The sequence below is a fragment of the Carcharodon carcharias genome, chromosome 12 (assembly GCF_017639515.1).
Source record: "Carcharodon carcharias isolate sCarCar2 chromosome 12, sCarCar2.pri, whole genome shotgun sequence".
Lineage (NCBI taxonomy): Eukaryota > Metazoa > Chordata > Chondrichthyes > Lamniformes > Lamnidae > Carcharodon > Carcharodon carcharias.
The window spans coordinates 99,135,198-99,161,176 of NC_054478.1; the positions used below are offsets into that span (position 1 = coordinate 99,135,198).

Genomic DNA, 25,979 nt, shown 5'->3' on the forward strand with positions numbered 1-25,979 from the left:
TCCCCATCCACAGAGGTCTTCAAAATCCCCTTCCACCCCCTTCTCACCACACGGCTCTACGTAACCCCTTTTCGGTATGAATTGGCCATCTCTAACTCCATCACACTGATGAAACCTGGAGAAAAGCCTATGTGGAAACACCCTCCCAAATAATCACGCTGGCCTGAATTTTCCACTCCCGTTGGCAGCAGGCATGTTTGGTGGCGTGAGCAGACAATGGTGAGAAGGTCAAAATTCGGTTTTATGCCATTGTGAAACAAATTTGGGATCTACCGTTCCACCTGTCAATGGCGGGCCACATTTCCCGCCACCGCACATTATAATCCCTGCCTGCTGGAATCATCCCACCCCCTCGTTGGACGTTGGATTATCCGTGCACGTTGGCATGATTGAAGTCAATTTATTTCACAACTGTACATAAGTGATGTGCACCTGGTAAGTTGCACTTTGCTCAGGACTTTGCAAATCTGGACGATTCTGCCCATAGCCTTCAATCCACCATTTCAACAACCAGGCTTCAATCTTGGGTGGCTTCAATCTTGCCTGCAGCATGTGGACAACTTTCAATAGAATACAGACTGGACATGGCTGATGTGGCCATCTGATGTAGAAATGGCACTTCAAAACCTCGTCTGGCTGTGACTGCAGAAACCTTGACCAAACCGTGGAGCACATAATAATAATCTCTTGTCCCCAATTCAAGTTTGAGGGCAACATTCTGGAGTTATATTTGCTCTCCAGGAGGGCATTGAACTGGTTTGGGAATCTGACATTAAAACTGTGATGACAACATCTACTCCTAAAGTCATATGAAAGGAGACTATAAGTTTAGCATAACTTCCCTAATTTTCACTTCCATTAGTGCTTGTTTTTTTTTATGGCTTTGCTAACCTTTCGCTCAACTTTCAGTGATTAATATATTTGTACTCTGATATCCCTTTGTTCCTCTTAACTACCTTGTCTTGCACCTTCCAAGTAATAAGTAACTTCCCTATTCTTCCTAATAAGTTTACTACATCATATTTAGAAAATAAGAACATAAGAAATAGGAACAGGAGTGGACCGTTTGGCCCCCAAGCCCACTCCGCTATTCAATAAGATCGTGGCTGATCATCTTGTGTTTTGATTTCCACATTCCCATCTAACCCTGATATCTTTGATTCCCTTGCCTAACAGGAATTTATCTACCTCTGCCTTAAAAATATTCAATGACCCCGCCTCCGCCGCCTTCTGAGGCTGAGAGTTCCAAAGTCGCACAACCCTCTGAGAGAAAAAAATTCTCCTTATCTCTGTTCTAAAAGGGCGCCCCCTAATTTTAAAATACGGCCCCCTAGTTCTGGACTCACTCAAAAGAGGAAATATCCTTTCGATGTCCACCTTGTCAAGGCCGTTCAGGATCTTGTATACTTCAATCAAATCACTCCTCACTCTTCTAAACTCCAGTGGAAACAGGCCCAGTCTGTCCAACCTTTCCTCATAAGACAACTCATTCATTCCAGGTATCAATCTAGTAAACCTCCTTTGAACAGCCTCCAATGCATTTACATCCTTCCTTAAATAAGGAGACCAAAACTGCACAAAGTATTCAAGGTGCAGTCTTACCAGTGTCCTGTATAACTGAAGCATAACATCCTTACTTTTATGTCCAATTCCTCTCATAATAAAGGATAGCATCCATTAGCCATCTTAATTACTTGCTGCATCTGCATACTAACTTTTTGTGATTCATTTATCTGTCTTGAACTTCATTTATCAATTATTTGCCCATTCTTTAAGTCCTTTAATGTCCTCCTACAATTTTTGCAGTCCTCCATTTTGACCATCCCTAATCCACTGCCACAGTTTTCCCCCCTTGCTTAAACTATTGCTGTCTCTATTTTTATGCTTTCATCTACATTACTTTTCTTCACATCATTGGCAAACTTGGATATTTGGCTGCAAGTTGTGTTATTTAATTCATTAATAAACATAGTAAATAGTTGAGGGCACAGCAGAGATCCTTGTGGGACACCACTTGTCACTTCCTCTCAATTCAAGCACACACCCATTATCCCTACACTCTGGAAGGAATTTAATTCCCCCCTGGAAGAGTTTGGAGGTGGTGGGGCATTTTATGGGGTTAGCGGGTATGGTTGGGGACACCACCGCCTTCCTGCCTCCACCTGATTATGTCAGGACAGGAAGGCTCAAGGATGGCCTTCCCGCCAGGATGCAATTAAAACCTTTAAATGGGCAATTAATGCCCACTAAAGTGCCTCTTATCAGTGCTGGGTGGGGAGGTTGCTACACAGGAAGCCTGCAAGGCAAAAGCTTTTGAGTTTGCTTGCGGGCTCCCGGTTGAGGAGGGGTTGGGTGGGGGGGGGGGGGGGATACTTCCTTCAAATATACACAGTACTTGATTTACCACAGCATCTGAATATCCTACACTATTTTCTTTCTGTATTCCTTTTTGTAGAGTTATCTTTTTAGTCCTCCTTTGCATTTGTCCCATTCCTCTGAATTTGCACTATTCTTTGCACTTTTGTATGATCTTTTCTTAATTTTTATGTCATCTCTCACCTCTTTAGTCAACCTTGGCTGCTTTATTTGCTAAGTAGCACAATTGTCCCTTAGGGGGATATACTGGTCCTGCATTAAAAACTGAATTTTCTTTGAACATCTCCCAATATTCATCTGTAGTTTTATTCAGTAATAGATTTCACCAGTTTGGTGCTGTCAGTCTCTATATCCTGTTAATGTTGCTGCACCAAAATCTGGAATCTTCAGGCAGAATTTTACTGGCCGTTGGGGTGGCAGGCTTGGGGGCAGGGGAGCTGATAAAATAACAGGGAGCCAGGCCAACTCCCCATCACATTCCTGCCATCATGGAAGTGTGAGCAGTGATGGTCTGGGAGCCTGTTCAGCTGCCCACCACATGGAGACACCAATTTCATTAATTGTCTCTTATTAAGGGTGATGGCAGTGGCAGGGTAGCCTCCCTGCTGCACGGGGAAACTACCATCTTAATGGAGGTGGCCTCCCAGTGCCACCCTCCCTGCGCCAGTCCTGAAGGCCATTGGAGCCAGAGGCTCCTTTCCCAAAAGGGGGAGCGGCGGAGAGGAAAGGCATCCACCGTGGCCCTTATGCTCCATCTGGAGGGTTTCCCCTCCTTCCCGTGGGGCCTTCCCCTCCTTCCCATGGGGCCTTCCCCTCCTTACTGTGGGGCCTTCCCCCTTGACCATTCAGAATATTAAAATAAAACTTTTCCAAGGGTGCCTCCATTTTGAGCCGGCAGTACCTACATCCCACCCATTCTTCTTAATTGGACAGCGAGCCCAGGAATATTGCTGAACTGGTCCTGCTGCCAGCAAGTGAGGATCCCGTTTGGTTCTGACATCGGGTTCCTGAGCCTCATGGTAAAATTCAGACTTTGGTAACTGTCTTGCATTCCTCCTTTTCAAAACTAGCCTTGGGTTCAATCATATAATGATCACCATTAGATAATTGCACCTTGCTAATGGTTTATTAATGATTTACTAATGAACCATACTTAGTTAACCTTCTATGATGGCCTGTCCTGAGTTAACTATGGCGATGGCACTTTGTTTGATAGTTTCTATTATCTTTGATAGTTTAATTTTCTGAGTGTTCTGTACAATAGTTTGCATGGTAGTTGACAAGGAAAGGTGCTTATGGGAACCAGAAGTAAATAGCAAGAAGATTATATCTTCATGAAATGTGTCATCTCGACTAATCTCACATGGAAAATTTGTTAAATTTTGTAAGGTTTGTTCCAGATTCTAAGTTATACTGTAATTGTTATTTAATGGTGACAGAAGGGGAAAAAAGCACATCAGCAGCAAATTGTTCCTGGTCAGTTATAATCAGGACAGTGAAAAGAACTGTTCAACAGAAATTGCTACTGATGAGAAATATTAAAGTCTGGTTTGATACATGGTGAGATTTAACTTCAACATGTTTTGCAAATATTAATTAAACTCCAAGGTTTAGCATTAATGATAATCCTAAGCATTTAGGAGTGATGAAATATATTATGTTGCCCATCTCAAAAGTAAAAAGGATTATTGTGCACACATGTCCTGTAACTGTCATTCATAGCATACAACTTCAGTTCAGAACTAGCAACATTTCCATAATATTACATATTATTTATATGTGCATATTAGAACAACGGGTAGCTAGGATGGAGTTAAAATTTGTGATTGCATTGGGTGAGTCATGTTCCATCATGACCAAGCAGTTGCTAATTAAAACACTATCTACCTGTTAATTATTTTGCTATGCTCCACATGCATTTGTTTTTTGAAGAATATTTAAATAGGATACATACTTGCATTACATACATATCCTGAAATATAGTTCTACATGCAGCATAGGTTTCAAGTTCAAATCAAAGGTAAATTATAACTGAAATACCTTAATTCAAGAACAATATGTATTTCATTCAATCAAAAACATTTTATGGGAGTGATTATTTGGTTAACTCTTGCACAAAGATCATTCAAAACATAATGCAAGCACATGATTATATTTATATTATTGTATATTTAATTTGATTAACTGAGGGCATACTCCAATGCCTGTGTGTAAAGTCATGAGATCAGTACAATTAAGTTTACTTTACTGCTTACAACATACCATGATAGTCAAATCAAAAGGAGCAACAAGGTAGAGGGAGGACAATCAGCCCATCATGTCTGTGCCAGCTCTTCAAAGCAATTACTCAATTAGGCCCACACACCTGCTCTTTTCCCATAATCCTGCAAATTTTTCAACTTCAAGTATTTATCCAACTCAATTTTCAAAATTATTTTTGAATCCGATGTAATTCCAGATGATATCAACTCATTGTGTAAATTTTCCTTCCCATATCTGTCTCACCTTTGGTTCTTTTGCCAATTAAATTTGTCCTCGTGGTACTGACTCTGTTGGAAACAGTTTCTCCATATGTATTCCATAAAATCTCTCCATGATTTTGAACACCTCTAACCAATCTCCCCTTAACCTTTTTTGCTCCAAGGAGTATATCCCTTATCTCTCCACATAACTGAGGCCTTTCATCCCTGGTACCATTGTAGCAAACCTGGCTTTTATCTGAAAATAACGTTGTCCTTTACCTCGGGTGATTGGAGTCTAAATTCTACATCTATGTAGCTCACTGAAAGTTTATTATAGCGGTTAGAAACAGACCAAATTAGGTCACTAAAATAAGTATTTCTGTCAATGTTTCACTATTCCTACAGCTTCTGTAGTGTGGGACAAAAGGCATTGCAATTATTGGGATGCATTGAAATTAGCAACATGCAATTTCTCTTTCCACCCTGAAGAATCTATCCTTTGAACCCTCCTATTTCTTATTGACATGCTGCACTTCACCAATATCATCTGAAAGCATGACATCAATTACTACATAAACGCTGAAATGAACATTCAACCTGAGCTCCTCTGCATTACAAAGACCTGTCACCTTCATGGTTCATAGTGGTATAGTAGTTTGGCGTTGACCAGCAATACAGAAGTTTTGAGTTCAAATCCCACCATAGCAACTTGCAAAATTGGATTTACTAAATCTGACAATTTGTGAGACTGCTGACGTGTTATTGCAATAGTAATCCTGCTCGGTATGAGAGGAACTGCCGCTTTGAGTAAAGAAAATGTCAGAAAACAAGGGAAAAAAATGGGAAGAGAAGCAACTGGAACAAAAATAGCTGACGGGAATGATGCTGCATACTGTGACACTAGTTAAAATAGGAAAGGACAACAGATTTGTTAGTTTCCTTTCAGAAATGGAACTCCCACTTGTAACTCATGCTGGTCTTCATGTGGCTAACTCTTCGGCCACAAAATTCGTTTGTGTAATGCTCGTTTATTTTGCCTGTTCCACCTTCAAAATGCGTCTTTAGCCTGCACAGTGCCCCACGTATAGTCCTGGCTGCACTGGATGCCACTTTAGTAAGTTTAGCCTGTGTGCAGGAAGTATCCACTAGAAGTGTTCAGATTGTGATAATCAAAGTGAAAAGCTGATTTGATGCCAGCCCTGCAACTTTGGAGCTCAACTCTAGCTATTGTCCTCCCTTAAACATGCACAGCTTAAGATGAGTTTAGGAATAATTTCCACCAGCAATATTTGAAGAGCTTATTAACTACTTTCAAGTTACTTCCTGATTGATTTATGCTGGCTCTTGCTGCCATTGTAGAAAAGTTTGGTTTCCAGAGTTGTTTGAAGTTGCTGAAATCTACAGATAGTGGAGTGACACATGCTGAATGACTAAGTCCTGCCTTCAAGGATTCTGTGCAAACCACTTGCTCCTAGCATAGATGCAGTAGTTTTCACATTCATGTGACAGGGAGAAAAAGTGGAGGCAACATAGGCAAGCTGTTGGAAGAGAGAAGGGCTCTTAGCAGAAGGTCATATCTGATCAGGGTGCCCAGGGAGCAATTGTCCTACCTGAACCTTGGTGAACAACAGCATGTCAGAAGTATTGACTTCCCTGAATAGGCCCTCACTGAAATCTGCCATCTGCTGCTGCCATAACTGTAACCTCAGAACAGGTCAAGGATGGCATTGTCAGTACTTGTGAAGGTGACTTTTGTCATGAACCTTTTGCTCCAACTCCACCCAGGCTGCAGCAGGCAACATTTGCAACATCTCCCAGTTTACAGTGTACTGTTGCACAAGGGAGTTCATGGAGACTCTATATTCCAAGAAACCTGACTACATTTCAGTCTCGCTTGCCAGAAAATTGTAAGCAGAGTGATCATGTGGCTTTGCAGGAATTGCAGGCTTCCCTATTGACTGTGCACATCTCTCTTTGCAGGCACTGTATTTCAATTCTGAAATGAACCAGAACCAGAAGAGATTCCACTCACTCAATGCCCCATTGGTGTGACCATATGCAGTGTATAATGGAGGTCAATGCCCTATACCCAGACATTTATTATGCCTTCATTCAACAATAGTCCACTGCACTATATTTGAGTGTATAACAAAACAGAGGGTGGCTACTAAGCGACAAGGACTATGTGCTGACTCCAATGCACAACTGATGCACATGTGGAAAACATGCATATAACAAATGTCATGCTGCCACATAGAATATGATCAAGCAGATAATTGCAGTGCTTAAACAATGCTTCTTGTTTAAGACCAGACCACTCTGGAAGAGCTCTGCAGTACTTGTCAGAGTGTGTGTCAAGATTCATTGTGGTCTGTTGCATGCTGCATAACCTAGCTATCTTAAGGACATAGCTCTTGCCATCAGCTGTATAACCACCAGCTGAGGAGGAGGAAAAGGAAGAGGAAAAGTAGGGGGAGGTGGAGGAAGGGAGGAAGCAACCAACACATTCCCTTTCCATCCGGACTGTCCATAGTCAACTCATCCTACTGCAATACTGGTGAACGCAGCCCGAATTCTCCAATCACCAAAAGTTGCACAACTCATCTTTCCTCTGTCACTGACCAAAAGCATCTGCCTGGCCACAATGCAAATACAAACAAAGAACATCCCAACCCAAATTTATAAATAAAAACATTGCCATATTGCATTGAAAAGTCAACTAATCACCCTTTTGTATTCCCTTAGTGCCTGTCTCCCATGTGCGCTTTGCCTGTCCTAGTCCTTGAATGCAATGCTACTGTATTGGCTGCAGCATGGCAAGTGAAAGGCTGATTTTCAGTGGGGGAAACTGAAGATGTCATTTACAGGGTATGTTCAATCAGCTCTGGCTCCAGAAGGTCCAGCTTTGGTCTGCATCACCTCAGCATGTTGACAGCAATCTAGGCTGGCTGGCTGAAAAGCAACAGCAAGGGCACTATGGAGTGACAGGTGCCATGCCACTCTTCTTGGGCAATGCTGAAGCAATCCTAGTACTGTGTGCGAGGGCGCATTGCTGAACTGCTGGCACACTCTGCAAACCTCTTTGAACTATGGTACTTGCATCTATAGATGTAGATTGAGCCTCCATGTCCTCCACCTGAGTTTGCATGACTTCAGTCTGAACTGCAGCAACCTGATGTTGGGTGGTTTCTGCTTGTGCTGCAATGGAAGCTGAAAAGTTGCCTGTCAGACTTCCAGATTCCCCAACTCCTCCTCAGCCAGCTCATCTCCCTGTTGCAGTGTCTTTCCTCTTTCAGGTACCCAAGAACTGCAGCTTTACGGTTGCGTCTGTTGGTGCTCTCATCGAGTTGGCCTCCGCTTCTATGCTGGAGCAGATGACCTCTGCTCAAAACCCTGTGCCAGGTTGGTGCTGTCTCTTTCATGTTCCTTGACGTTGACTGCAGGCTTTCTGGCAGTCCTGCTAATGCACCAGGCATTTCATTGCACATATCCATTAGTTTTTACCATAGGCCACACTTTTGGAGTTATCATCTGAGTCCTCTGCAAAATTTGTGTGCGACCTCATCCTTCAGCGAACTGGCACTTGTGCTACCCTTGCCCCTCCCCCTGGCTGGTGTCTCACACTTGCAGATCCTGCCTCTAAACTATCTTGTACAGTACACACGTTGTCAGTGTCTGAATTGGTATCTGACAGTTTGAAGGCAAGTGACGTTGTGTTTATTCATCATCACAGTCTTGTTCTCCCTTCACTGCCTGGCTAGGCTGCAATTCTTGGGTAGCTGAAAGGGAAAAGGCAACAGGGAGATGAGCTGGCTGAGGAGGAGTTGGAGGATCTGGAGGTCTCCTCTGATGAGGAGGATGCCAAGGGGGTGAGGGTGAGGAGGTCTTCGAAGGTAACGATGCCGGGGATGAGGCCCTTGTACTGGCTAGATGAGGAAGGCTTGCTCAGGAGGCACTCATAGCTGCTAGATTTGTGGAGGAAGATGATGACATGCAGTGAGGACACTCCATGGAGACACCATAGAACCTCCCATTGCACCTGTGAACTTTTGACTCCAGTCTGGCTTATGGCAGTGCGAATACCCTCTGTGAGAATGCTCCTGTCATTGAGATGCAGCAAAGGTCCTAATAGTTTTTCAATTGCAGGAGGATGATGATGAGATGCAGTGAGGACATTCCATAGATCTTCACATAGCCTCTGAGAATGTCTGATTCCTGCCTGACTGTGGGCAGCTCGCTTATGCTCTGTGATCAGGGTCATATCATAGAAACGCAGCCATGAAGCTTTAGAAGCATCTAGTCCTTCATCTGCCTTCAGTACCTGAGCCCATCAGGAGCACAGCATCACTGGTCACAGATGATGAAGGGATGGGAGCCAGCCCCACCTTAAAGGTGCTGAGATCACATAGAGAGAATGATGGAACTCTGTGGCGCCTGCCAACTACATTCTGGCAGCAATGACCAGCATCGTCGAGGTGCAGGCATCACTGATATGTCCAGGGAGTGTGAGGCCGGACCATCACTTTGGTCTGAAGGCTGCATAAAGCACAGGGAAAAGTCCCTGAATTGAGACACCTGCCTGTATCGTGTGCAAAAATCTGAGTGATGATTCTCATCAGAACAAGGAACCATATGCCGGGAGACATTCTTGGGAGTTTATTGACAATAGCGAATAATATGTACAAGTGATTAACACTCGTGCCAAGACTATGCAACTAATTTTCCTTAACTTTCCTAATCCTGCTGCTACGTCTCGGTGTTCCCGGACATCCACAGGGGAGGTGGAGGCAGCCTGCTGACTGCAATGCACTGTGATGACACTGGCAGGTGTCTTCTGGAGGGCTCCGGCCTGCTTTCGGGGTCCCGCAGTGGCACCCTCCTCAGGCTGTGGAGCTGGAGCTGCTGAGATCACAGGAAGAGGGGATTCGGATGGGCCGGATACTCCTGGAGTCACTTGGATTGATGGCCCCAGGATGTGCACCTGCTGATCCTCCTCCCTATGGGTGCCTGAGGACTCCTAGCTGACTCGAGGAGAAGGGGTAGCTGGAGTGAGGCTGAACTGCCCAGCATCCCTCTTGCGTATACACTGCTGGAGGCAAACCTTGGCATCAGCGATGGAGCTGAGCCCGCACAGTCCTGGACCAAGGTTTCCATGGCCAAGGTCTCCAACCTACCAGTGTTGACCCTGGTGCTTTGGCACGCTGGTGCTATCACCTCAGCCTGAAGGTGGATGGACTCTTCCATCGTGCCTTGCAATCTGAGGAGTGCAGTGGACGTCCCTTCCTGGTGTTCCCAAGCCTGTCTTTGCAGCTCCAGCAACTGTGACATGACCAAGTCCAATGGTTGTCATCTGACTCAGACTCAGCAAATTTCTAGACTCCAGCAATTCTCTGAGTGCCAGCCGCCTGGGAAGTCCCTGCCTTCACCTGCTGTGGATCAGGCAGTGTGATGTGCTCACCAGATTGTGATCTGAGGCTATTCTAAAGCTCGGTCCGACCGAGGTGTGTGTCTCTGCCTTGGTGGAGGGTGTGGGTGAGTGCTGTGATGGGACTTCAGGGAGGTTTCCTCCAGGTTCCTCTTCAGAGGTTTCTTTGGTGCTTGATTGGAAGCCCTGGGTCATGCACTCTGTCGGCTGTTTCCCAGATGTGCCTGTGAAAGCAAGGAAAGATAATTATTGCATGGCAGTGACCTGTGAAACAGGACACATCACTCACAGCATGGTTGTCTGATAGATGTTGCACTGCTGGGCCCTCACTTGGTAGAGCACTGCCGACCTCACCATCAGCACAGGGACGGTCCAGATCCTCACTGGCCAGCTGGATGGGTCTGTTTTCAAAGTCTGTGAGGACCTTCATTTCGGGCATTCCACCACCAGTCAGTGACCTCTCCCTCTTGTGTGCCAGCTTGTCCTTCATGAATATAGATAGAGTGTAAGCAGGACATCTGCCAGGCCAGATGATAAGTATGCCTGGCATGTGTGGGTGGTGAGTGGTCCCATGGATGGGATGAGGACAATGACAGTAGGTATGAGAAAGTGAATGGTGATGTCTCTTGAACAGCCCTGTGGATGTGGAATGGGTTTGTGAGTGTGTGAGTTGAGAGTGATGAGAAGAGTGACTTACTCTGGTGAAACAGAGGAGATCATTCATCCTTTTGCAACACTGCAAGAGCTATCCTCTTTTGAAGGGCATTGGCTCTGATCACCGTTGTCACCACCTCCCAAGCCTGGTTGGTGACACCGCTGCCCATCCTGCAGCCATTGCGGGGGTAGAGGATATCATGGTGGACCTCCACAGTGTCCAAAAGGCACTCTAGTGACGCATCAATAAACCTGGGGGCTGCATCTTCTTGCCTTTCATTGACATCTTCCCTTTAGTAGAAGCACTGAGATGTGTGCACGCAGCTGGACTTTGAATATAGTACCTTGCGTGATGAAGTGGAGAGGTGATGGCAGGCAGGCAAATGAGATCCCACCTGCCATGGAAACGGCTTGTTTCCCGGGAATGCATAAATAATGTGGCAGGTTTGGGACAGCTTGAAAACCCGCCATCACAGCCGGCAGGTAAAACATCATTTTACCCTTGTACCTTGTACCGTACCTAGTGCAAATCTGGGGTGATTCCGCCCAACCTTTCAGGCAATAATTCAAAATGGCAATCATATTAACAGCCTATTCCAGAAATTTTCAGCTGAAAGAGCCAAGAGGTGAGCTTTCCACAGGTTGACAGCTATCAGTGTTTGAAACAATTCACTTTTGTTGGAGATGGAATCTGGTGGAATCTTGAAAAATACAATACTGATCCTCATCCAACATGAGTTACTGATAAAAACAAAAAAACTGCGGATGCTGGAAATCCAAAACAAAAACAGAATTACCTGGAAAAACTCAGCAGGTCTGGCAGCATCGGCGGAGAAGAAAAGAGTTGACGTTTCGAGTCCTCATGACCCTTCGACAGAACTTGAGTTCGAGTCCAAGAAAGAGTTGAAAGAGTTGAATATATATGACTCGAAACGTCAACTCTTTTCTTCTCCGCTGATGCTGCCAGACCTGCTGAGTTTTTCCAGGTAATTCTGTTTTTGTTATGAGTTATTGATGGTTAATCTGATATTACCTAATGTGAGGCCTTTTTAACCTCCTTGGCCTGAATTTTTCGCTCATTGGGCATGAGCGATTGGCAGGCCCAGGAGCAGATGGGAAATGGGCCGGCCAATTAACAGCCAGGCAGTGTGAAATGCACGCTGAGAAAGGCTCAGCACTGCTGGTGGGGGCAGGAAGAGGGCGGGCACTGATGTCACAGTGGGTGCTGGTGAACACTTCCAGTGAGTTTCCTGAAGGCAGTCAGCTGCCTGAAGGGAGCTGCAGACCTCCAAATAATACAAGAAAGCACAAAAGCGCTTCAAAAAATGTCCATGCAGCACAATCAAGCACCTGAAAGCATGTCTCATAAAAAAACAATCCCCAAATATTTCTTTTTATTTTATTTCCCCATGAAGATTTCATTCCACCCTGGATCGAGGTTTGAGTAAAAAGATAAAGGCCACCTGGCCAATCGGCCCATCCACCAACCGTAAAAGTGAATGGGCCACAAAAAAAATCACTTTCGATCGCCTCCTTAATGGGCTTAATTGCCCACTTAATTGTCGACGGACGCGTGCGGCAGCTGGAAGCACGCCGGCCAAGCAAGATATTGCGTGAGTGCATGATGACGTTGGGACTCTCACCCAACGTCAGCTCACGCTGTTTCACGACCGGATAGGTCAGGCGCACCCCTACCCATGGGATGTAAAATTCTGGCCCTTATTTCTTTTTCTGTCAGTAGCTGGCTGAAAGGTTATTGCCAACCCAGGACTTTATGGCCAAGGAAGGTGCTGTCGTAATGTGGCCAAACAGAGCTCTGAAGAAGAGTCATTTAGACTCAAAACATTAACTCTGTTTCTCTCTCCATGGATGCTGCCAGACCTGCTGAGTTTTTCCAGCATTTTCTGTTTTTATTCCAGTTTTCAAGCATCTGCAATTTTTTTGCCTTTATCAGGAGAGATTCCTGTTCAGCCATATGATGGAAAGAACTTCGGAACTTTTCACATCATTATTTATAGCTCCAGACTACAACATGCCACAGCATCTCTAAATCCCAAGTCATTGGAACATGCCACCACCACATATATGTCTTTTCAGATAATCACAGATTCACTTTTTTGAATCCAGTAACTTTCAGGACGTATCTGGGAATCTCATTTACAGTAAGGCAATTATAATTAGGTGAAGCAAAGTTAGTACATAATTACATAGGAACAGGAGTAGGCCATTGGGCTTGGTCTGCTCAGCATTTAGTGAGATCATGGCTGATCTGCAACCTAAATCCATATATGTGCCTTTGCCTCATATCCCTTATTAACTTTGGTTAAAAAATCACCAGAATTAAAATTAACAATAATCAAGCATTAAGTGTCATTTGTGGAAGAGAGCTCCAAACTTCTTCTACCCTTTGCTTGTAGAAAATGTTTCCTAATTTCACTCCAGAAAGGTCTGGTCCTAATTAGTAGACTACAGCCCCTAGTCCTAGACCCCCCCAACTAGCAGAAAACTATCTACCTTACCTGTTTCCTTTAATATCTTGAAAACTTTGATCAAATCACCTCTTAATCTTCTAGATTCCATGACTACAATCCTCTCCTTATAATTTAATCATGGGAATCCAAGTTTTATGCTGGTAGCTCTAACTGCACTCCCTCCCAGAACTGCTCAGAGTATTCCAAGGTCTGAATTTTTTTGGATGGCTATGTTTCCCTTCCTGCCATCTGAAGAGTCTCCGACTGCCCAGCAGCCATTTCACACTCCAATGATCGTCGATTGGCTGCAGGCAGACTTCCACCATTCATTCCAGAGGAAGTCGTGCCTTAGAGAGCTGCCAGCCAATCTGATGGCTTCTGATGGAGACGACGCTCCCCTCCCTTCCTGCCCAAGAGCTAAGCCTGTTCATTTCTGGGCTTCCCCCATGCCAGGTAAATCCTCCCGCCAGCCTAAAAATTGAGGCTCTGCAGCCAATAATAGGCCATTTAAATACCTCAATTGGGGCAAGGGTGGACATCCCATCCGAGGCCTTGCCTGCCCTTGCGTGAAATTGCTGTGAAGTCAGGGTAGACGGGAATCCAGAAGGAATCTCATTCCTTCATTTCATTTTTCCCACCTGCCTGAAAACCTGCCAGTGGGGGAGTGTGAAATTCAGGCCAGAAGTGGTTGAACCATGGTTTTGTACATCTGAAGCATGACACCTACCTCATTTTATTCCAGTCCTCTAGATCTAGCTTTCATATTATTTTCGGTACTTATGCATGATATTTTAATGATCTATGTACTTGGACCCACTAAGTCTCTTTGGACCTCTACTATTTTTTGCTTTTCGCCATTTAGCAAGTACCTTATTTTATTCTTTTTAGGTACAAAGTGTATGACCTCACATTTGCCTAAATTGAAGTTCATTTTTCAGTTGTGTCCATTTATTAATCTATCAATATCTCTTTGTAACATTATGCTTCCAACTAGTCTACTATCTTCGTGTCTACCACATATGGGACATTCTATTCCATCGTCCAGGTTTTTAATAAATACAGTGAATATTTGAGGTCCCTTGGAGATCCTCAAAGGACACCCCTAGTCACATTCTGCCAATTGGAATACCTGCCCATTATCCCAATTCTCTCTCCTGCTGCTCAGTCAATTTCTTAACTAGGTCAATAATTTGCCTTCAGTCTATGAACTTCAACTTTAGCTAAATCTCTTATGAGGGACATTATCAAATACCTTCTGGAACTCCATAACTAACATCCATAGACATTCCCTGGTCCACTACTTCAAAAATGAATCTCTTCAAGAAATTCAATCAAGTTCATCAGGCATGACCTGCTCTTTACAAATCCATTTTGAATTGTAACTTGCACTTAGAATTCAAATATATGCCGTAAATATTTTACAAAACTGGAGTTCCCAGTGATTCAATGGCTGAAGTTTTTAACCAGCTTGGTTTTTAACTGAAAACTGCAAGCTCTTGTGTACCTGTAACCCAAACCTCTTTATTTCAGTTGGTAGAATGTCTGCTAGGTGAAGCACCTAATGAAAATAAGTATCTTTTCTGTTCTGACAGCAACGATTTTACTTCAACTCAAAATGAAATTTCCCAGAAATCTATAAGAAACCTGTTTTACTGCATTCGAGTGAAAAAGGTTAATCAATTCCAAATTCAGCCTTAGGTTTGTCTATAAGTGTAAGCATTCTGTAGCATAACTTCAGCCCTAAGTCACAAGTTCAGGTTACTCATTTTTATATACTCCCAATCTTATAGTAGACACTAGTCGATCATTATTTAGTGTGGTTAGTGCTTATGGTGGGTATTTAAAAAACAAGTAGTTCCTTACTGCAAGGGGTCAGATAAAAGAAAATTGATTCATTTCTGGTATAACACTTTTTATTTTAACTCTTGAACTGCCAGAAATGCCAGAAAAATCTAGCCTTTCTGGATGGGCCCTGGGCCCTTTTCAAAAAAAACTGTTCCAGCTTGCATGCCATAATGTTAGATCGATACATAACGTTGCAGTAAAGCAGCCAACCAACATTACAAAATAAACACAAAAAATGTTTTAACTTTAAAAAAGAAATTATGTTAGCCCCTCGGGGCTGTCAAGAGTGGCAGAGTGGAGGCAAAGGGGTTGGCTGCTTGGTACTTCTCAGACATCCTACAGAATTTAACTCTAGGACATTTTTTTAAAAAAATTCAACAGATTTCATGCCTGCCTGTCAAGGGGAAAAGCAGCTGGGGAGCAAATGACAAGTAAGCCTCACATTGTGGTTCGGGGGAGAGGCTGGGGTACACATTGTGGGGATGGGGTGTAGCCAGTCCTGAGGGTCTGGTCATATGCAGGTAACCTTGCTGGGTCTGAATGAAGCACTCCTCCTCTTGGCCCATAAGTAGTGCTATAAAATCACTTAACTGATGGATCTAGCCTTTCTTGCCTCCCTTTATGTGCTGGCATTAATGAGGTCAGTCAATTCTGGTTTCCATGAGTTAAAACTAAAAATACTGCTAAAATAAAGGTACACAAACTTCTTAAAAGGTTTCAGTGGCTTACCCAACCAACTCCTGAGAGGAGGTTCGGTGTCCACCTCTCAAATAGTTTCTGTTAAAACCGTAAGTGGATTTGAATTTGAGATTTTACTTTTTTTACCTTCCCACTTGACACAACCAACTTGTCCTTGGGGGTTAAAATTTCCCTGCTTATCCCTGCCCACCCTTCATGCTCTTTGTTCCCCTAACCTGTTTCTTCACCATTCCTTCTCTCGCATTTTTATTTTAATTTAATTTTCCTCTTACATTTTGGAAATAGAACCTACCAGATAATTATTGCTTTGGAGAAGATAAAACCGTACTCCAATAGTTATTTTTCAGCCAACTGAAAGTAAAATGTCCAACATGGTCACATTGCATGCTTGACTTGAGTTAACATTTGACATGATTTTTCACTACCAAAGAGGATGCTCTGCAGTTTGATGAGTTGCCCTATTACACCTTGATTGTAATAATTGATGATGTTGCTGAAGTATGCACTAATTAAAACAAACATTGAGGCATGGAATATATTACCACCAGGTCTCTGCATCAAACATCCCCTGCTCTGATATAGCATAGATTAGATGAATAGTAGCAATCTGTCATGACCCTTATATCAGTTGATCATTCACTATTTTACCAGCTAAACATTTTAGATTCCCACACAAGTCTGCTTTCTGGACTCTCGATGTGTCTGTAGATGTAGCACTTTATTATGAAAAGTTTGTGGTGTGTATTCATCCTAATACAAATTAGATACAAACTATCCACATTTATTTCAATAACTCCCTTTCAGCAACGAAAGTCAAGGATAACTAACATTTTCTATCAGTTTAGCCTGGATTTGATGCTCAGTAGTGGTACTAATCTCCCATATTAGCAGGTTAAATCATTTAATTTGGTATATTTGTATTTAAAATGTATTTTTATGCTTTATAATAGTCTAGATTCATTTACTAGTATTTTCTTCAGCCGAGCACAACAAAGTTCAAATAGGTACAGGAGTAAACTATTCAGCTTCTTCAGTTATATCTTGACTAATCTGTATCTTAACTTCACCTATCATTTTTGGTTCCATAACTCTAAGCCTCTTGCCTGACAAAAATCTATCGAGCTGTGTTGACATTTTTAATTCATCTATCCTCAAGAGCCTTTTGGGAGAAAAATCTTATGTGAAGTATCACTCCTGGACAGCCTAGCTTTAAGTTACTACCCCTCTGTTCCTATACACCCCACCAAACAAAAAATAGTTTCTATCTACCTTATCAATGCCTTTAAACATCATGGACTGCAGTGGTTCAAGAAGGCAGCTCCCAAGAGTCATAGGGATCTACAGCACAGAAAAAGGCCATTGAGTCTTCACGGTCAAACACGTACCTAACTATTCTAATCTCATTTTCCAGCACTAGGCCCATAGCCTTGTATGCCATGGCATCGCAAGTGCACAACCAAATACTTCTTAAATGTTATGAGGGTTTCTGCCTCTACCAACCTTTCAGGCAGTGAGTTCCATATTCCCACCACGCTCTGGGTGAAAAAATTCTTCCTCACATCCCCTCTAAACTTCCTGCCCCTTATCTTAAATCCATGCCCCCTGGTTATTGATCCCTCCACCAAGGGGAAAAGTTCCTTCCTGTCTACCCTATCTATGCCTCTCATAATTTAATACACCTCAATCATTATCCTCCTCAATCTCCTCTGCTCCAGGGAAAATAACCCGTCTATCTAACCTCTCCTCATAAATAAAACTCTCCAGCCCAGGCAACATCCTGGTAAATCTCCTCTGCACTCTCTCTTGTGCAATATCATTCCTATAATGCGGATTCCATGCCTCAGCTAATAAAAGCAAGTATCCCATATGCCTTCTTAACCACCTTATCTACCTGTCCCACTACCTTAATGGACCGTTGGACATGCACACCAAGGTTCCTCTGATCCTCGGTACTTCCCAGACTCCTACCATTCATCGTGTATTCCCGTGCCTTGTTTGTCCTGCCCAAGTGCATCCTTCTTGAGGGCAATTAGGGATGGGCAATAAATGCTGGCCTGGTCAGTGGGGCCCATATCCCATGAAAGAATTAATTTAAAGAAACACACCATTAGGTCACCTCTTAATCTTCTATATTCAAGACAGCACAGAACTAGTCAATGCAACCAGCCCTTGTCATTTAATCCGTTTGGCCCACATATCATTCTAGCGATCGTGAGATGCACTGCCTTCAAGATTCAACATATTCTTCTGGAAATGAGGTGCCCAGACCTGAATATCATACTCTGAACAGGATGTAACCAGGGCTTTATATAGTAATAATATAACTTCCATTCCTTTGTATTCCAGCCTCCTTGAGCCATTCCATTAACCTTTTAAATTATTTTTGTAAGTGCCCACCAGCTTCTAATCTCAATTGGACCCCTAAATATCTCCACTCCTCTACAGTTCTTAACTTTTCTCATTTTAGAGAATATGTTGATCGATCTTTCATGGGTCCGAAGGTTTTGCTCACTGCCGTAATTCCTCAATGTCCCATTGCAAATTTCTGTTCCTGTGTCCACTAACTAGGATATCTGGTCTCTACTCCTTCAGCTATGCTGTCTATAATAATAGTTTTTGTCTGACTCGACTACTTTAGTTGGTCAGTTTAAGGGGCGAGTCTTGGTGGGTTTATTTGGCGGACAGTGGTGCACGTAGGCATGTGGAGCATGCAAAGGACTGGAGCACATGACACATGTGCAGCTGAGCTGTCAACAGTTGATGGTGGCAGTAGAGAGGTTGGGGGTGGGGTGATGGAGAATAAAAACAGTGGAAGGTAAAGGAGGCCCAACAACAAAGTTACCTGGGCTGGAGAGATTGTTCCTGTGAAGGTTGGGATTGTTGGGGATGGCAAGAGTGGGTTGGAAGGAAAGGGGTAGGTTTGGCAGAGGAAGGGTTGAATGGCATGGGGGAGGTGGCATTAAGAGTGGTTGAGATGATGGAATTGGTTAAGTGTGGTAAAATGGCAGGGACAATCAGTTGATACAACTTTTTATTTTAAAACTATGCTTTGTGCTAAAAATGATTTTCACTAGATTTGAATTAAAAAGTTTTAGAAAAGCTGTCAGGTGGATTAAAATAATACATTACCATGGATTCTATAGATGAAGATGAAGATAACAATCTACCCTATTCAGAGTTTCTACATAGTCTAACTCCAGTGGGCATGATACTGCACAAGTTTAGACTCAAAGAAGGAGCAGTTATAATGTTATTTTGAAACTTGAACCCTAAACAAGGATTTTGTCGTGTAACCAGATTGGTAGTTAGATACCTGTTTTCTTGGATGGATACTGATGGATTCTGAAATTATAACAGGCAGATTTCAAGGAAATAGTGTTTATTCCTTGAATAATAATGAGCAGTATGTTTCTACTAGTCCTTTTCATGTTACTAACAATGGACATTGCCTCTTGCTTTGCTGCTGTGTCTCTGGTTTTCGTGCCACACTCGGCAGTAGGTTCCATTCCACACAAAGAGCAGCACCATGTTGTACATGTTGCAAAGCCTGCGAGTCTCTCGCAGCACTCTCCATGGCTAGTGCTATTTCCATGGAGCGCTTCAAATCCATGTTGACTTCTGTGAGTAAACGGCGCTGAATGGTGTTGTGAACTCCACAAACTAATCGGTCCTGCAGCATATCATTTAGTGTGTCTCCAAAGTTGCAGTGTTCAGTCAACTGCTTCAACTTCACCACATAGGTTGTGATGGACTCTCCTGAGGCTCTCACACTGGAATTAAGCTTAAACCGCTGCATTATTACGAATTGCTTTGGCTGAAAATGCGTTTTCAAGAGGGCTACTGATTCATGACTTAGAACTGGACAGGCTTGGGGCCATCAGACTGTGGATAAGATTGTGTCTTGCTACCACATACACTCAAAGGTGCCTCTCCTCCGTGCTAATTTTGTTTGCTACGAAATAAAAACCAAGGCGCTCTACGTAATGGCTCCAGTATTCCATAGTTGCACCACAAGGATTGATTCTGCCGAAGAGTGGCATGATTAGTGAGTATTTTTTGCTTTTTTTCTTGATGCACTCGCGTTCACAAGGCAAGGTATGAAACAGATTAACTTTATTACAGAGAGCTTTTCAGATGCTATATACTTGAACCTGGTCCTTGACGAGAAAGCCCCGCCCTCCCAGGTTACCCACACTTAGAGCTCATTGGTCAGAGCTTCTAGGAACAATCAAATGAGTCCTGAAAGACAGTAGGAGAGGCTATACCCTCAGTTACTACATTTATGTTTTCTACCCTTTTTAAACAATGGTAATTGGTAATTTTTCAATCCAAAGGGACGATTCCTGAATCAAGGGAGTTTTGGAAATTCATGACTAATGTATTTACAATTTCCTTCCTTGCTTATTTTAATACCCTGGGGTGGAAACCACCAGATTCTGGTGATTTGTCTATTTTAAATCTCATTATTTTCCCCATTTTCAACTTTTAAATATATATTAAATCTAGTATGTTCCCCCCCTTGAGTTGGAGAAGCTACAGTAATTGCTAACCAGACAATTACAATAATAGAGAAACAGCTTTGTGATGCATAGTTACATTGGGAGAGGGACCACCATTTCATAACCTCATCAAGAGCCAAAATAAGATAAATGTGACATTTAAAATCAGGGACCATCTCCAACTCAATTCAAATCCACTGCACAAATAGATCTAAAACAGTGCTGACTATTTACTTTTACCAAGATATCCAATAAATGCTATTGCTGGCACTAATTTATGGCTCACAGTTTTCAACTACAGAGAGCTTGCCAAGTTAGCTTCAACTTTCTATGTTTAAAAAAAGCTTTAAAAAGTCTGTGCAGTCATGTACTAAGAGGAGGTGGTTTTCCCCAATGCTATGAAACTGAACAAGGTTGGTCATATTTATTTGTAGCACCATTTTCTGTGATGTGTTCTTCGCCCGTTATATGACAAATGGCAAAAAGAGAGGTAATGCAATATAGAAAGAGCTAGATCTTGATAATCACTTGCATGAGGTTGACAAGGCTTAAGTCACACTGTGCTGGTTAATGCAGAAGCTAGAGTAACAGAAATGCGCTCAATGGCTTCTGAACTGTGAGACAATATTCGGCTGAACATTGCCAATTTTTTCTTTTACGCTACCAAGTTCGGAGCAGAATAAATTAGAGATGGATTCATTGCAGAATTCCCAGGATATCTATTAAACCACGTATAAAAACTTGTTCCAAACTTCGGATTATGGTATTGTCAAGTTAAGGCGACTCTAACTCCGAATACATTGCATTTTAAGGGTCCCAAGGCCCGCAGCTGTGTCCTTTGGGTGTTTACCAACACAACCGTGGCATAAGACACCAACATCTGTTTCAAAGTTGCCCCTGTGGAAGGAACTGTAGAAATAGTTAATGAGCACACAACTGCACATTTTATGTCAGTCGATCACTAGGGGACCTCCCCTCCCCTCCCCAAATCTTTTGAGAGCAGACCTTCCTCTCAGCGCGCGAGGTGTTACCACATGTGCACCATTACTAGGCTGACCTCCTCGACCGTGCGAGAAAAACACCGCACAGCAAAGAGCGTCTATATATTTTTCTTACTTTCACGGAGAGGGAGACTTTTAAATAGAAGTGACATGCAGTCCCTGCAGCTCATGCTCAGCTGGTAACAAGCTGACTTCATTGCATTTTGTCGCTACACTAGTTATGTTTGGTATTCCTTCCACCAGCCTCCCACGGCCCGCGTCCTCCCACGCTAGGATCTGCGTCACGCTGGCCGTGTGGGAGTGAGTATGAGCAAGACCGGAATATCCCATACAAGCCGGAGGGGGAGGAGGCTGACAGAGAGATACACACACACACTCACAAGGGGAAAGTTGAGAGCGAAAAGAGAGAGGAGAGAAAAAAAAAACATCCAAATCACAGCCCCCGAGACCCGGGCGCAAGTTAGGCATCTGGACTGCTGCGGGCAAAGCGAGAGCGCCCGCCTGCTATTCAAATGCAACAGTAGAGTCCGGACCAGGAGTTGTCTCCTCCGCCTCCCTCACACCGACTCCCTCCGCCCCCCCCCCCCCCACTGTCCGGAGTATTGGCTCTGCCAGAGTGAAGCAGCCCATCTCTTGTCTGTCCTGTCCTGACTGGAACATAGAAAGAGAGAGAAAGTTCTTACTTTGCTCCGGATAACACACAAGACAGAGAAAAGAAGAGAGAGACGGAAGACAAGCTCAGGGAGGCCGGCAGCGCGCACTGCACCAGGTAGGTACGGCCGTCATTCTGCAGCTAACTCACTGCACATGGGGCTCTTTCTGTCATTTGTACTTAATGCACAAGATAATGTTAATTATACACCGACAGAGATGGGGTGATGTATTTTTTTGCTGGAAGGGAGGAAGTTTACTTTTTATTTCAAATCCCGGCTTGTGCGGTCCTTTATGCCGGAAGGAGAGGGTGGATTTCGTATTTGTGTGGGTGATTCCCAAAGAGCTCCAATACTATGGACTCAAGTAGGCGTGAAAGCTGCAGTAGTGCGAGGGAGAGAGAGAAAAAGGAATTTGATGGCAGAATCGACTGGATCATCTTTAATTCAAACATTTTATTTACTAACTACAGTGTGCGTGAGATTTAACATTTGTCATGTGGGTGTGTGTTCAATCTACGCACTACTTGTTTAAAAGTAGTTACATTACTACTGCAAAACCAAATAATGTCACATACATTTCTCTGTCTTCAGTTAATTTTCTTAAATAACTCTTCCCAAAACCACAGAAGTTAGTCGGTGCTTTAAACCCCGCTTCTTTAGCATTTCCCACTCCATGGGACAAAGCTAGGATGGGGATAAATAAATCTGCGTAGAACGTTTCTTCCAATTGAGCCTTGATTTGTTTGAAATTGGTCAGAAAAATATTTGGACTTCAGAAAAACAGTGTGGGAGAGGCAGATGATCGGAGCGGCGGCTGAAGGCTGTGCCTCGCTTTTTAGAGAGGTCCGGCTCAGGACGGAAGATGCACATTGGCCACTGCTTGTGTGTGGGCAGGTGCTCAGTGTCATTTTGCAGAAGAAGCTTAATTCCCTGCCCTCTTCAGTTGCAATAACTTGAAATCATACGTTGGTTAACCTGTATTTAAATCACCAATTAATTCCCAGCACCCCTTAACTGTGTTGCAAATATTATTATAACATCATAATGGGGTTGGTGCTCCAATTAAAGTGGCGAGAGAGAAGACTGCTTGCACAATTTGGGTCTGAATATATATGCCTGCTTATTGCAGTGAATGCCAACCATACTTGTTTGAAAATCTCTGAGAGAACTGGGACTGGAGTGGATAGTTTCAGTTGAACAGGTGGCATTGGTACTGCATAGTCAGAATGGCCCACTGTACCATCATTTTGATATGCACCAAAAATTGCCTTGCATATGATGACATATAAAAGTGAGTTGTGCAGTCCAAAAGGACCTTGATTTAATAGTGCTGAAATTGCTGATCTCAGCTGGGGACTGGAGGTAGTAGGAGTATTTGAATCAGCCTGTAGTGTCCCTGGGCAAGGGAGGGGAAATCAGCAGATTTGCATTCCTCTTCGCTATCCAGTTATCCCTGCTGAAATGTGTGCTAGTGAATTTTGGGTGAGGGCAGACTTAGACTGAGCTGTCATGTATTCAGGAGAGGGAGGGGATGCAAATTGTTTTACCAAAATAACTAGATGACCAGGTTTCTTGACCTTCACACTTATTCGGAGCATGGTACAGAGATAGCAGTTAGTCATTGAAGCTGTCATTGTTCACTGGACACGTAGTAGTGGGCATCCGTGTAATTTGAAGAAAATGAGCTTGAACCAGGGATCATCAGGGGGAGATGGTGGCAGGGGCAGACGGTGGCATAGTTGTAATGTGTTCTAGTAATCCAGATACAGACTAATGCTTTGTGGATGTGGGTTCATATCCCACCATAGCAGTTTGTGGAATTTGAATTAATTAATAAATATAGAATATAAAGCTAGTCTCAGTAATGATGACTATGAAACTATCGTCGATTATCGTAAAAACCCATCACTAATGTCCTTTGTGGAAGGTAATCTGCCATCCTTACCTGGTCTGGCCTACTTGTGACTCTGATCCACAGCAATGTGGTTGGCTTTTAACTGCCCTCTGAAATGGCCCAGCAAGCCACTCAGTTCAAAGGAAATTGGGGATGGGTAAAAAATACTGGCCTTGCCAGTGACACCCACATCCCATGAAAGAATGAAGAAAAAAAATCAGCATTGTTTTATTATGTTGCAAATCAAAGGTGATGCTGTTGCAAAAAAGTACAGAAAAGTGTAAAATACTAACATTAATAAATTAATATGTATTTTTGATGCCTTTACTCCTCGTCTATCATATTTTTTGGCTCATAAGCTGGAAATAAAGGAAAATGAGTGTTCTTGAGGTGCAGTTTAATATTGAGCACTGGACATTTTTCAGTACTGGCATAAATACCCCAAACTGGTGAGAGGAGAATTTATCCGCTACCTCTTGCTAGTTGTTTTATCATTATAGTACTTACAACAAAGTCAGTATAAGTCCTGCTTTTTGACACTAGATGTCACATGCTCACTCAAATTCCTTAATGCTTATTTCAACAAAGAATGCAGGTGACATCTAATGCCAACCAAAAAGGTGGTTTTCTAAAGGTGTGTAATATCTTCAGATTTTAAAAATCAAAACTCATCTGCATTTGCTTACTGTCCACAAAACCCACTTGACACTTTTTTTTTACACATTTATGCTTATGTGGATATAACTTTTTCCATTAAATATGCTCTTTCTTCAATGGTTTGCTGGAACACCTCAACCTTGTGCCTCCCAGTGCCTTGACCTCTGCCCAGAAGTAATTTCTGTGCTGGAATTAACGCTGCTCCCCAAATGCTTTGTTTTGATGTTGAACAATGAGCAATTAGGGCTGTCCAACAATTAGAAAGATAATTGTGATTTAATGCTCTGATTAAAATGTTTAATCTATTAATCTTTGTTTGAATCACATTTAATTGATGCATTTACTGTGCCCATCTGATTCAAGCTTTTATTACTGATGCTAATATTATATGGAATTATAAAGAAAAATTCATCTAGTGAATTGTTTAACATGAAAGATACTGGAACTCTGACTGTGTACAAGTAACTGTCTTTCTCTCTAATGAATTGTCAAGAAGTTTTTAAAGGATAAACCAAATGTTTCACTTTTAGTGCTTCATTCCATAATACTTTAGTTTATTTCCGTTTTGTGTGCTTTCTGCTAAATATTGTTAGCATATTAACCATGATTACATTTTTTATTGTTTGATAGCCCTACTTTCTACTTTTGTTTTTAACTTTTTTCCAAGGATGTCTCCATGTCTTTATTTGCCACATTTGGCCTCTTTACCCTACCATATCCAATTCAACCTGCACCTTTATCTGTTCACCCAACCTGGAATAACACCACCCCACCTCCTGGCCTTTCCTGCCACCCACAGCGCAGCAAGTATGATTGACTTTTAACTGACCTCTGAAATGACCTAGCAAGCCATTCAGTTGTCAGTAAGGTGGCTCACCACCACCTTTCCAAGGACAATTAGGAATGGATTTTTAAAAAATCAAATGGCAAATTCTAGTGCTCCCTGACAGACTCCTTTATTTTCATTTTCTTATCATCTATTCCTACATCCCACCACTAAGAGTTGAACAGCTGTGAAACAGTCATAGCAAAGTCGTGCACCAAAGGATTCTTCTGCTAAACCAAAGTCATTTTAAATTTGAAAATGTAAGAGGAAGGTTAAGTGGTGTTTAAAGCAAAGTTTTGGAAATTAGACCTTTTTTTGAAACCTAGTAATATTTCCATAACTTTCACATTTACTGAGATAGAAATGTCAATCGCCAATGTATTATTCACCAGAAATTAACTGCAATGAATTGACAACCCTATAAATAATATAACATCAAAGTATATAAAAATAAGGGCACAAAACATTACTTCAATATGGGGGACTGAATATATTTTAAAATTCCAGACCAGATTTT

At 42.7% G+C, this 25,979-nt stretch overlaps 1 protein-coding gene across 2 annotated transcripts in view; it reads left to right on the top strand.

The window, feature by feature from the left end:
* The window catches only part of LOC121285298 (NGFI-A-binding protein 1-like), a 73,545-nt gene that overhangs the window by 17,018 nt on the left and 30,548 nt on the right, over positions 1-25,979 (top strand). Inside the window, exon 1 of one of the 2 annotated variants that reach the window (XM_041201724.1) lies at positions 21,835-22,201. The exons of the other annotated variant lie outside the window; for it this stretch is intronic. The gene's annotated coding sequence lies outside the window, so the exon portion shown is untranslated. Of the gene's footprint in view, positions 1-21,834; positions 22,202-25,979 lie in introns of those variants that run through there. 2 annotated transcript variants of the gene reach the window in all.